This window comes from Lactuca serriola, chromosome 4, assembly GCF_051521515.1.
Source record: "Lactuca serriola cultivar US96UC23 chromosome 4, Lser_US96UC23_V15, whole genome shotgun sequence".
In the NCBI taxonomy this organism is placed as follows: Eukaryota; Viridiplantae; Streptophyta; class Magnoliopsida; order Asterales; family Asteraceae; genus Lactuca; species Lactuca serriola.
This window is the reverse complement of record NC_136411.1, coordinates 40,799,448-40,809,860: the sequence shown is the minus strand read 5'-3', so window position 1 is coordinate 40,809,860 and position 10,413 is coordinate 40,799,448. Positions and strand designations below refer to the sequence as shown.

The following is a 10,413-nucleotide window of genomic DNA, read 5'->3' as shown; positions in this document are numbered from 1 at the left end:
TGTCTTTTAGTGACATATATCTTTTATGACATATGTTTGATGTGCCACTATATCATGTTTTTAGTGGCATATTCTATGTGCCACTATAAAAATTAATGAATTTAATGACACATAATATTTTATATCACTAATATTCATAATTATTAGTGGCATAATCTTTTAATATGTCACTAAAAATCTATTTTTTAAAAGTATTATATAATATATTTATTATAATGAACTAGTAAAATTTAAAAAAAAAATGGTAAACAACCACTAACTGGTCAAAGATGGTCAATATAAGTCAACAAGAATAGTCAAAATTATTTTTTTAACCTAATCGTCTAAAAGGGCTCATTATTTTCTCTTTTATCTTTTCACTTTTATGTGCCTACCACTACCACCGTTTCTTGGTCGTTCTCCTCCTACATAAGAGTTTACAAGCGTTGCAGATTAACAAGCGTTATAGCTTTCTCTAAATCGTCCTGCAACCACAACAAGATTCCTTTAAATCCGGCTACTCCTTCCTCCGATTCCGACTACCACCTCCTCCGACTCCGACTATAGCTTCCTCCTTGGTAAGGTTTCTCTCTAACTTGCATCAATCATCACTATTTTATTCGATCTTTGTATAGTAGATAATCAATGAGCTGTCATCATACATGTACATCGAATATTCAATCCAACTGTTATAACATATCGATCACTTGTGTGCGATATGACGATTTACACAAATTTGATGGAATCCTCGTTGTAGTTTTGTAAATTGTATATAATATTATTGTTTGTTATAGTTCTTATACTCAACTCATATAAGTAAAATTTATCACATACTATTGATTTAACTTTATGCTCGTTGTTTATATCCATACTAGAAGGTGAAGGTCCTTTCTATTTATTGCAGTTCAAGGATTTCAACTGTTTGTGCAGATGTCATGAACCTTCCCAAACATGAACTTCTAAACTTTTCCCCTCAAGTTCTATAAAGTATAATATAATCTACTCATTTTATTTACCTTGTTTTTGTTGTCTGCTATTTCCTCAAATCAATAATAAAGAAAGTCCTAATCAATTTTGCAAAAGAAAGGATTTTTAGTTCTATTGAATGTGGGCAAGTAGTTCATCGGGTTGTGAAAGGAATTGGAGAAGTGGTTGGTAATTCTAACGTATAGTATGATGTTTATTGGCTTGAATATGTCAATTTTTATGGATATTTATTTATTTTGTTAGGATATATGTCATATTCAAATGATACACTTCGCAAATTTGTGGAAAACATACACAGTGGAAAAGAGACTTCTTGTACTCAACTATTCTTGAGTAATAATCTATTCTTCTACATTTTCTAGACACAATTCTCGATTTAATCATTTTCATAATTTTCGATTGCTCTTCTTAGACATACAAATACAAATGCACTAAGAGTCATTTAGAGAATCAATTGAGATATGGTTCTTAATCATTAAGACTTATCATAAAACACAATAAAAGGTACCCTCCCTTCTTCTTAGAATAGAGAAACTTTTATCTTTCTGCCTACTTGATTCTTCTTTATTCGTTCTGCTATTCATTGAAACTATTTCAATCAACTCAGAATTACACTTAATCTTATAAGTATAATCATATTTACTAAATTTTTAGAAAATCATGATGAATATCTTATCTCTCTCTCTGGTGGACTTGATCAACGCACAACCTAGTGTACTCGATCTACTAGTCCTTCACTTGACACTTTGTCAAAGAATTAGTCTAATTTTCAAATATGAAAGTTTTCATTCATCACACAACCAAGTTGTATGATTCCAAGTTTCCGTCCAATTGAAACTTGGGCGATGAGAAACTCTCCCTATTTGGTGAATTCTTGACATCTCCACAAATAACATAATCAAGAATCAAATCCATTATTGCTAATAATAGAAACCTTCAAACATCAATTTTTCATACATGCCATTGCAAGGATAAATAAATAAGATAAAATCAAAACTCATTTTATTGCGGGAAAAAAATTTGTCCTTCCAATGCAATTCAATCGAAAAACTATGTTATTACATATTTCTTAACAATCTATTCTAACTCCAAGTAGTAGCTCAAAAATCCAATATTCAAACAATGCGATCGAAATCCACTTTCTTCACGATTAGATTCAGCGCACTTCTTCCCTTAAGCTTCCTCTCTTTTCTTTGATCCTACAAAACATCAAAATGTAATCTTATCACATCATGTATTACGAATCTAGAATAGGAACTTAAAAGAGTTAGTTAATGGATTTTACCTGAAGCAGAGTCATACGTCTTGACTTTCCCATCTCTTAGATCTCTCAGGTAGTTAGGGCAACTTCGTCTCCAATGCTCCTTCTCTTGGCAAAAAAAGCAGATGGACTCCTTTGGCACAACACATCGGACAATCACAAACTTAGTTCTTTCTGGACTTCCAATGTTGCCAGTGTCCATTGAAGTTTGGGAGTTTGATTCACCAGACAAATTTGTTTGACCAGCACGTCAAATCATTGCTGATTCAACATCTATAAGCAAATAGGTGAGATCAATGAGGGTCACGTTGTGATCCATCATATAGTACTCTCTAACGAACTCACTATATGATTCAGTAAGTGACTAAAGAACCCAGTCAACAGCCAACTCACTTGAAATCTCGACACCCAACATGCTTAACCTATCAATGTGTGACTTCATCTCTAAGACGTGTGCACACACAGGTTTCCCATCTTCGTGTTTACTTGCCAAAAGGGCTTGAGTAAGCTTGAACGTTTCAAACCTTTGAACTTGTGGGTCAAGGAGAACAATTGGAGGAGGTGGAGGAAGTGAAGCATGACTCTCATTTCCTTGATCGTATCTCGGAACGTCATCTTCAATTGGAAAGCTTGTTCCAAAGGATTTGGGAAGACCATTGTAAGATTCAGACATCTATAAAACGGGAGAAAATTCCAGTTAAGATGATTGAGTCCTTAATAAAACACCAAAATGAGTTATTAAGGCTAGGATCCAACACAATATTCTATAACCTATAAGACGGATGCCGTAATCTAGTTGCAAAATATTTGAAGGTATGTAAATGACGATTTACCAATTTTCACCATGAAAAACGAAAAGGAAGTTTAAGTTTTAAATGAATTGAAACTCCTAGATCTTTTGAGATTAATTGAACTTTTCAATGGCATGTTTAATCTCGCTTATGCCCTACTATTTGTGACTGGGATGCCGAGGATCACAAACAAGGTGTGAATAACCATACGAATCACGCGGTGCACTCAATGCTACTATCACCCAATCAATATGTCGGTTAACCACACACGCTCCATTGATCGATAACAAACATCGAGCCACCCTTCTCCACTAATGTCATCCCCAAATTAGTGTGTTGGTTAACCACACACGCTCCACTAACGTTTGACAAGGGTACGAAGTTTAATTCCATGGATTAGCATACAATTTCACATTTTGCCTAAAGTAACTATGATTTGGAAATTTGTAAAAGTATTTAGTTACTTTGTACTTCATTATACTTATAATGGAAGGTTTCTGTCCTATCCTACCCGTTTGGCTAACGACCCTCCACTAGTTAAGAGTGCGGTGGGTAAGAATGGATACCCATTCAATCGCCATTTTATAGGCAATTTCCTTAAACACCCCTTATAGACCAGCTTCGTGAATGAGGCCTACTAACGGTAAGACTGAATGTTTACTCATATATAATATTAGACTTTTAATGTTATATATAGTATAGGGTGTATTTTACACTTTTAAAATACTAGGTGGTTTAATTTAGTAAATTATACTTTTAATTTAATTAAATGTAAACCAAAACTTTATGGGTTTATTAAATCACTTTTAATTATACACTTTAATTAATTGATAAAACCATAAGGGTGTGATTTGAACTTTTCAAATTAATAGGGTTTTAGAATTTAACATTTCAAAATTAAACTTTTAATCAACTTTTAAAATTCCAAAACTTGAGGGCAAGTTTTGAAACATTTCAAAACATTAGGGTTTAACTTATTTAAATTTCAAAATCAAAACTTTTAAGTTCAAATTTAAACTATAAAACCTAAAGGTAGTAATTTGAAACTTTTCCAAACTTTATCAAGAATATTCTAGATCACAAAATTCAAATAAGGCAATTAACAATTAATTGGTGGTTATCTAATTTGACCTAGTCCAAATTCTTGCAAGATAATTCACCAAATAATTCAAATAATTATATTTAATCAAATAAGGAAGTAATTATTCAATTAATATGAAGATATCTTTAAATTTGGCAAAGATAATCACCCAATATCATAAAAATCTGATTTATATCAATAAAATACGTTTTGGTAACTATCCCACAGCCAAAGAAGCACAAAATCCCGAAATTAGCTCTTTCTGACCGGCTGACTCGTCGAGTTCACATGGACTCAGCGAGTCCAGCCCCTAGAAACCCTAAATTTTGATTTTAAAGCAAGAATAAACCATAATTGCATCAAATACATCAAACAAACAGCCCTAGGCTCTGATACCACTGATGGGTTTTGAGCAAAACATCAATCTAATGGTGTACATGCAAACCCTAATAGCTTTTGGATCTAGTTTGCCTAATGAACATGCAATTGAATATCCAAAGCTATAAACCCTAGATCTATCAAATAAGAACTGAAATAAGGGTTTACTAATTACCTTTGATTGTTATATTGCAATAACAATCAATTCCCTGCTTTGATTGGCTTCAAAAGCTTAGTGCCTCAACTGTTGCACCTCTAATGGAGTCACAAACACCACTAAGCAACTTGGATGAAGAGGAGAAGAGAGGAGGCTGCCCAAAACGTCTAGAAACCCTAGAGGAAGACTTGTCCACGTTTTTTGGGGCTTAAGGGTCCTTTATATACATGTAGGCTATTAGGGTTTTCAACTAGGAAACCCTAATTTAACTGCTTAGGCCCTAAGCAGTCCATGGATCCCTTTCTTTAGAGTCATGGACGAAATCTTATGGGCTTCCCCATTAATTTCGTCCACTCCACTCTATGGAGTCCATTATCCCACTCTTGTAATTATCTTATAATTACAATTCCAGTCTCTTAAGTTTAATTAATCTCTTTTAGCCACAAAATTAATTATCAATTAATTCTTGACTAATATTCATTAAACAATATGATTTCTCTTTAATATATTATTCTCATAATATATTAATAAATCATATTTAAACCTTTCTCTCCTTAAATCATCCTACATATTGTTATGGTGAAGGCAACCCAAAAGGACCATGCTCATAATCGGGTCAAGTACATACCAAAATAGTTATCGACTTAGACACTAATCCAACAGTTTGAAACATTCAATTTTATCGAATCAAAATTGCAGCTAGACTTGTTTTCGTTTCAAGAACTCAAGAGGCCTAAAGGGTTTGGCTTTGTTACATTTGAATTAACTGATAATGCCCGTAATGCAATGAAAGCCATGAATGGGAAGGTATTTGACTGTTTTCTATCTTTTAAGGTTACCTATATTTTTTTGGTGTGTGAAATAATTGAATGCTCAAAATTTTTTGGTTCGAACTTACATAATTTAGAAGCCCAAAATCATCTTCTTGTTCTCTTGTATTATATTTCAAGATTTTCTCTTGCACCATGTTTCTATCCTGGTAAAACCCTTATGCAATCTTTAAATCATATTACAACAAAAACTCTTTTAATCCAATCAAACCATAAAAGTTTGACACATTTTTCAAACCATTTTGACCTGGTCAAAATTGTTAATTTGGAAAATGTCCAAAACTTATATGGTTTAATTGGAAAAGGATAAAGTATAAATACCATTTTCTAGATTAAACAATTTCAAATATATATATATATATATATATATATATATATATTATAATATTGTTTTTTGGAACTTTTACAAAAAAAAAAGGGGGGGGGGGGGGGTGAATCAAGGCTTGTTGATGCTGCTGCTAAAACCTTCTCTGGTATAATTGCTTATTTCTGAAAATTTAATTTAATAAAGTAGATTATAATTTGAGAATTAAAGCTGATTTCTTTTATGTATTATATGTAAGACCTTGCAAAAGAACTTCTTGAAATGTTTACAAGTAAAATGATGAAACTATTTTTCACAAATAGTGGCTTAGAATTTAATGAGACTCAGGTTTACTTATGGTGTAAGTTAATTCATAATTTTATAAATTATAGTTCTCTCAACCATTTAATATTTTCTAGGTGAAACTGGTATGGTATTATAACAACACATTTGGAAGGCTAAACAAAAAGAAATTTATTGCTACATTTTCCAGGTTTCCTTTTTTTCTCTATTAATTTATCATTTTATTTACTTTTTTAATATGCTTAATCGTTTATAAGTTGGATAAAATAAATAGGTGAAACTGAGAGCCAATTTGGAAATCTAAGTCTTGAAGAGGGACTAAAAAAAGGAAATTTTAAAAGATATATTTGTTGTTGTTATTGGTAAAAATTTCATATGAATATATCTTTGTTTTGTAAAAGATGAAGTTGACATTAGAAGCTATATGCGGACATACATTGGAAGCATTTCAAGTCGCTTCATTGATGGTTATGGATTAAAGGATTGAAGGTGATTTTTTTTATATATATCTTTTATATGCTATATGACATTTTAAGTGTCAAATAAACTAACTTTTATATATTCATGCCAGCATGTTTACACGACAAAATCATTTGCTTGACTTGCTTACGAAGAGGTTTTCTTCTATTTTGACTAATATTATCGTCTTATTTTGTATTTAATCACTTTAAGTCATTTACTTTTTGCTTTGCTTTAAACCCTGTTATTTTTGTCTCACATTCAAAGTAACAACAACATAGTTTGAAAGTAGGTTGCTATACTTTGAAAGTATAGCAACATACTTTCAAAGTATGTTGATATTATTTTGAAAGTGGGACAAAAACAGTAGAACAAAAAATTGTCATGTTTTTTTTATGTTGCTATAATGCAGGCTTCCATACAAGCCATTGCAAGTGATTCCTCAAGTATCCAAGGATCTACAGATGATTATTTTGTTGTTTAGTCGTATCTGACATTTACTTAGATATTTAATTCAAAATGTTAAATTTTTTTAATGAAAAACAGTGGAACTTTGATGATTTTATATGTGCTATAATTTAATTATTTAATCTTTGTATTATAGATAAAAAATTATCTAGATATAAATAGCTTAAATTATAGAAGCTAATGAGAATTAACCAGCACAAAATATTTTATTGTATTGTGTGCCTCTAAAATCTCAAAATATGTAACTAAAAGCAGTAGCATAATTTTTTTAATTACATGACCTTTCAATGACACAAAATATGTGCCACAAAAAACATTCTTTCTATTGTGACAAATAAAAAGTGTCACTAAAAGCTTAAAAAACTGCAGCGACAAAAAGAAAAAAGTGTCACTAAAAGGTTTTAGTGGGAGCGTTTATAGTGACACTTATTATGTGTGTCGCGGATTATGTGAGAAGCTTTTAGAGACATTTTTTGGGGGTTTTAGTGGCACTTTTTGTGTGCCACTAAATGACATATTTTTTGTAGTGACTCTATCGATGTTATTTACAACAAAATAATCGATAGAAACTAACATATATACATAGCATAAATTACATGTTGAATAATGTTCTCTTATACATAAAATATATTTTCTTAACATAAAAAAAAAAAAAAAAGACAACTTAAAATACATGCATGTTAACAAAGTTTGATTGACCTTTTTATAATAGAGTATCCATTAATTGTTTATTAAATATATTATATAAGTTATAAAACCTTTGAATTGTTAATAATTATTAAGAGACTTTTGAGTAGTATTCATTAAAATAGGAGGTATCAAATACATGAGGTGTTTGCAAATTTTTATGGGGGTTTCAAATGCATGAGGTTTAAGGAAAAATGCTAGCTTCATACATACTTATAAAGCTAGCATTTTTTCTTGAATCTCATGCATTTGAAAACCCCATTTTTTAACTTCCTCAGACCACATTCATTTGAAACCCCATTTTTTAACTAATGCAACTCAAAAGTTTTCTTAATTATGATTTAACACTCAAAAGTTTTATAACTTATATTATGTTTAATTAGCATTTAGTGAAAAGTTTACTATAAAAAGGTCAATCTTTTGTGTCTTTTGTGTTATATAAAATCTTACATGTAAGAAGGATGTCATAACATCAATGTTTTGCTTGGAATATCTTTCAACCAAAAAAAATGAAGCTTTTCTATTCTTTCTTTATATTCAGTTTCTCATTTAATCTTTATATGTGATTTGTATGTATTACTCAATCTTGAATATGACTCTCCAAACATCAATGTTTTTTTTAGAATATCTTTCTGATTCTTCTTTTTCAAGAAAAATATTTTGATTGCAGGTTAGTGAAGAATTGTCATCAAGTTTCTATGGTTGAATGGTGTTAAATGAAGAAAGAATATTCAGAAAACGAATATAGGTTTTTTTTTGTTGAGCAAAGTTGATGAATATTAGTTTTTTCTTTTGATTTAAATGTATGTTTATGTAACATCTTTATTTATATATTCAACCACCCAATGCTCTTATTTATTTGATTGTAGTTTTTCTATTCTGATTATGTTTATTTTCTATTTTTTTGTTGGGTTATCCTACACAACATATTTAAAAGACAATATTTAAAAGATAACATAATTTTTAACATTTGATATGTAATTATGATAGACTTATCATGATATGTTCTTCATATGAAAGTAATTTATCCATATTACTACGACAAGAATTACATATGACATTTACGAATATATATATATATATATATATATATATATATATATATATTGTATGTGATTTGTTTAACATGTATATGTACCTATGTATGTTATAAATTTATAATTAAATATATTTATGTTTAATAACTGAAGGGATTAAAATGATGCATAAAAACCAATTATTTAGACGAATATAATAATAATAATAATAATAATAATAAATACACATTTCCAAGTACCACATTCATTTGAAACTCACACTACAACTCAAAAGTTTTCTAATTTATGTATATTTATTAGTTACAACTCAAGAGTTTTTAACTTATGATTATTAATTCGTAATCACTAATAACTTTTTATTTTCCTTTCTTTTGTAAGGTTATAAAGTTTTACTCATTAAAACATTAATGTATTTGAAGATATTTGTGATTTAAATATGAAGAGTTAATATAAATGGTATAATAGATGTTTTAGTGTTTTTATGTGATTAAAAGTTATAGTGTTTATTTTTCATATGTTTTATTACTCGTTGTATATATATATATATATATATATATATATATATATATATATATATATATATATATATATAATACAAATGTTATAATAGATGTTTTTCTATTTTTATGTTTTTAAAGGTTGCAGTTCATATTTTTGTTCATACCTTTTGTTACCCATTATATTATCATTCATTTGATATATAATTTACACAATTCTAAACGGTTTATAAAATTATCAAATAGTTGTATATATCACAATGACTTAAAAATTAAAGTATAATGTTTAATAAAATGTAACGCCCCATCTCTGGTATGTTGTTTCCGTGGCATTTATTTAGAAGTTTTCTAGAGGGACTCGGCGAGTCTATGGCCTGACTCGTCGAGTAGGGTCGAGTTTTCGAGCACGTGTTAGTCGGCGACTCGGCGAGTCCATATTCGAAACTCGGCGAGTCTGCCTGCCAGGTAGAAACCCTAAATCCCCGGGTTTGCACCCTATTTAAACCACCTTATGAGCCCCCAAACTCGTCCCCTTCACCCTCAGAGCATCATTTAGCAAACCCTAATCATTTCCTTGAGTAATTGAGCATTTCTTGTGTGAATCTTGAAGTTTTGAAGAGAATAAGGAGGCTAGATCCAAAGGAGAAGAAGAAGATCCGAGGTCTTGCACCCATTTCAGAGTTTATTGAGGTATTAATCGAATTCCTTCTGTTTCTATGATTGATTTCTCTTTAACAAGCATATTTAGCCTCTTTTGGCCATTTCTTAGTTTGTTCTTAGTAGAGAGATCACATTAGATTGATTAGCCTTCGGATCTAGCCATGTTTCAGTTCCAAAATCGTAGATCTATCACCTTTATGGAGCCATTTTGCTTGATAACCCTAGATCTACTCTTCTAAGTGCCTTTTTACCCTTTATCTCCTTTTTCATGAGTATGTACACGTAAAGTTGGAAACTATACATGGTAAATCAGCTTTAGAAACTCAGATCTATAAATTGTATGCGGTGATTTTGAGCAGAATCGAGTTTTTAGAATCTGCATGCATGTGACTCGGCGAGTCGTTCTTCGGACTCGGCGAGTCAGGTCGCGGGTCCCTGAACTTTCCCCTTTGAGTGATTCCGAGTGGGGACCAGTGAGCAGTAGGATGGACTCAGTGAGTCGGAGGTTAGACTCAGTAATGGAGGGACTCGACG

At 30.7% G+C, this 10,413-nt stretch overlaps 1 long non-coding RNA gene across 2 annotated transcripts; it reads left to right on the top strand.

Annotated features, from left to right (window-relative positions):
* The first annotated feature begins 375 nt into the window (after window positions 1–375).
* LOC145100078 (uncharacterized) lies at window positions 376–7,092 on the top strand. 2 transcript variants are annotated; one of them, XR_013704803.1, is made up of 5 exons: window positions 376–557; window positions 6,188–6,261; window positions 6,473–6,560; window positions 6,643–6,687; window positions 6,943–7,092. It is a non-coding gene; the product is annotated as an uncharacterized LOC145100078 (long non-coding RNA). The 2 variants fall into 2 exon arrangements; XR_013704804.1 differs by having other exon boundaries at window positions 6,346–6,560.
* Window positions 7,093–10,413: the final 3,321 nt, after the last annotated feature.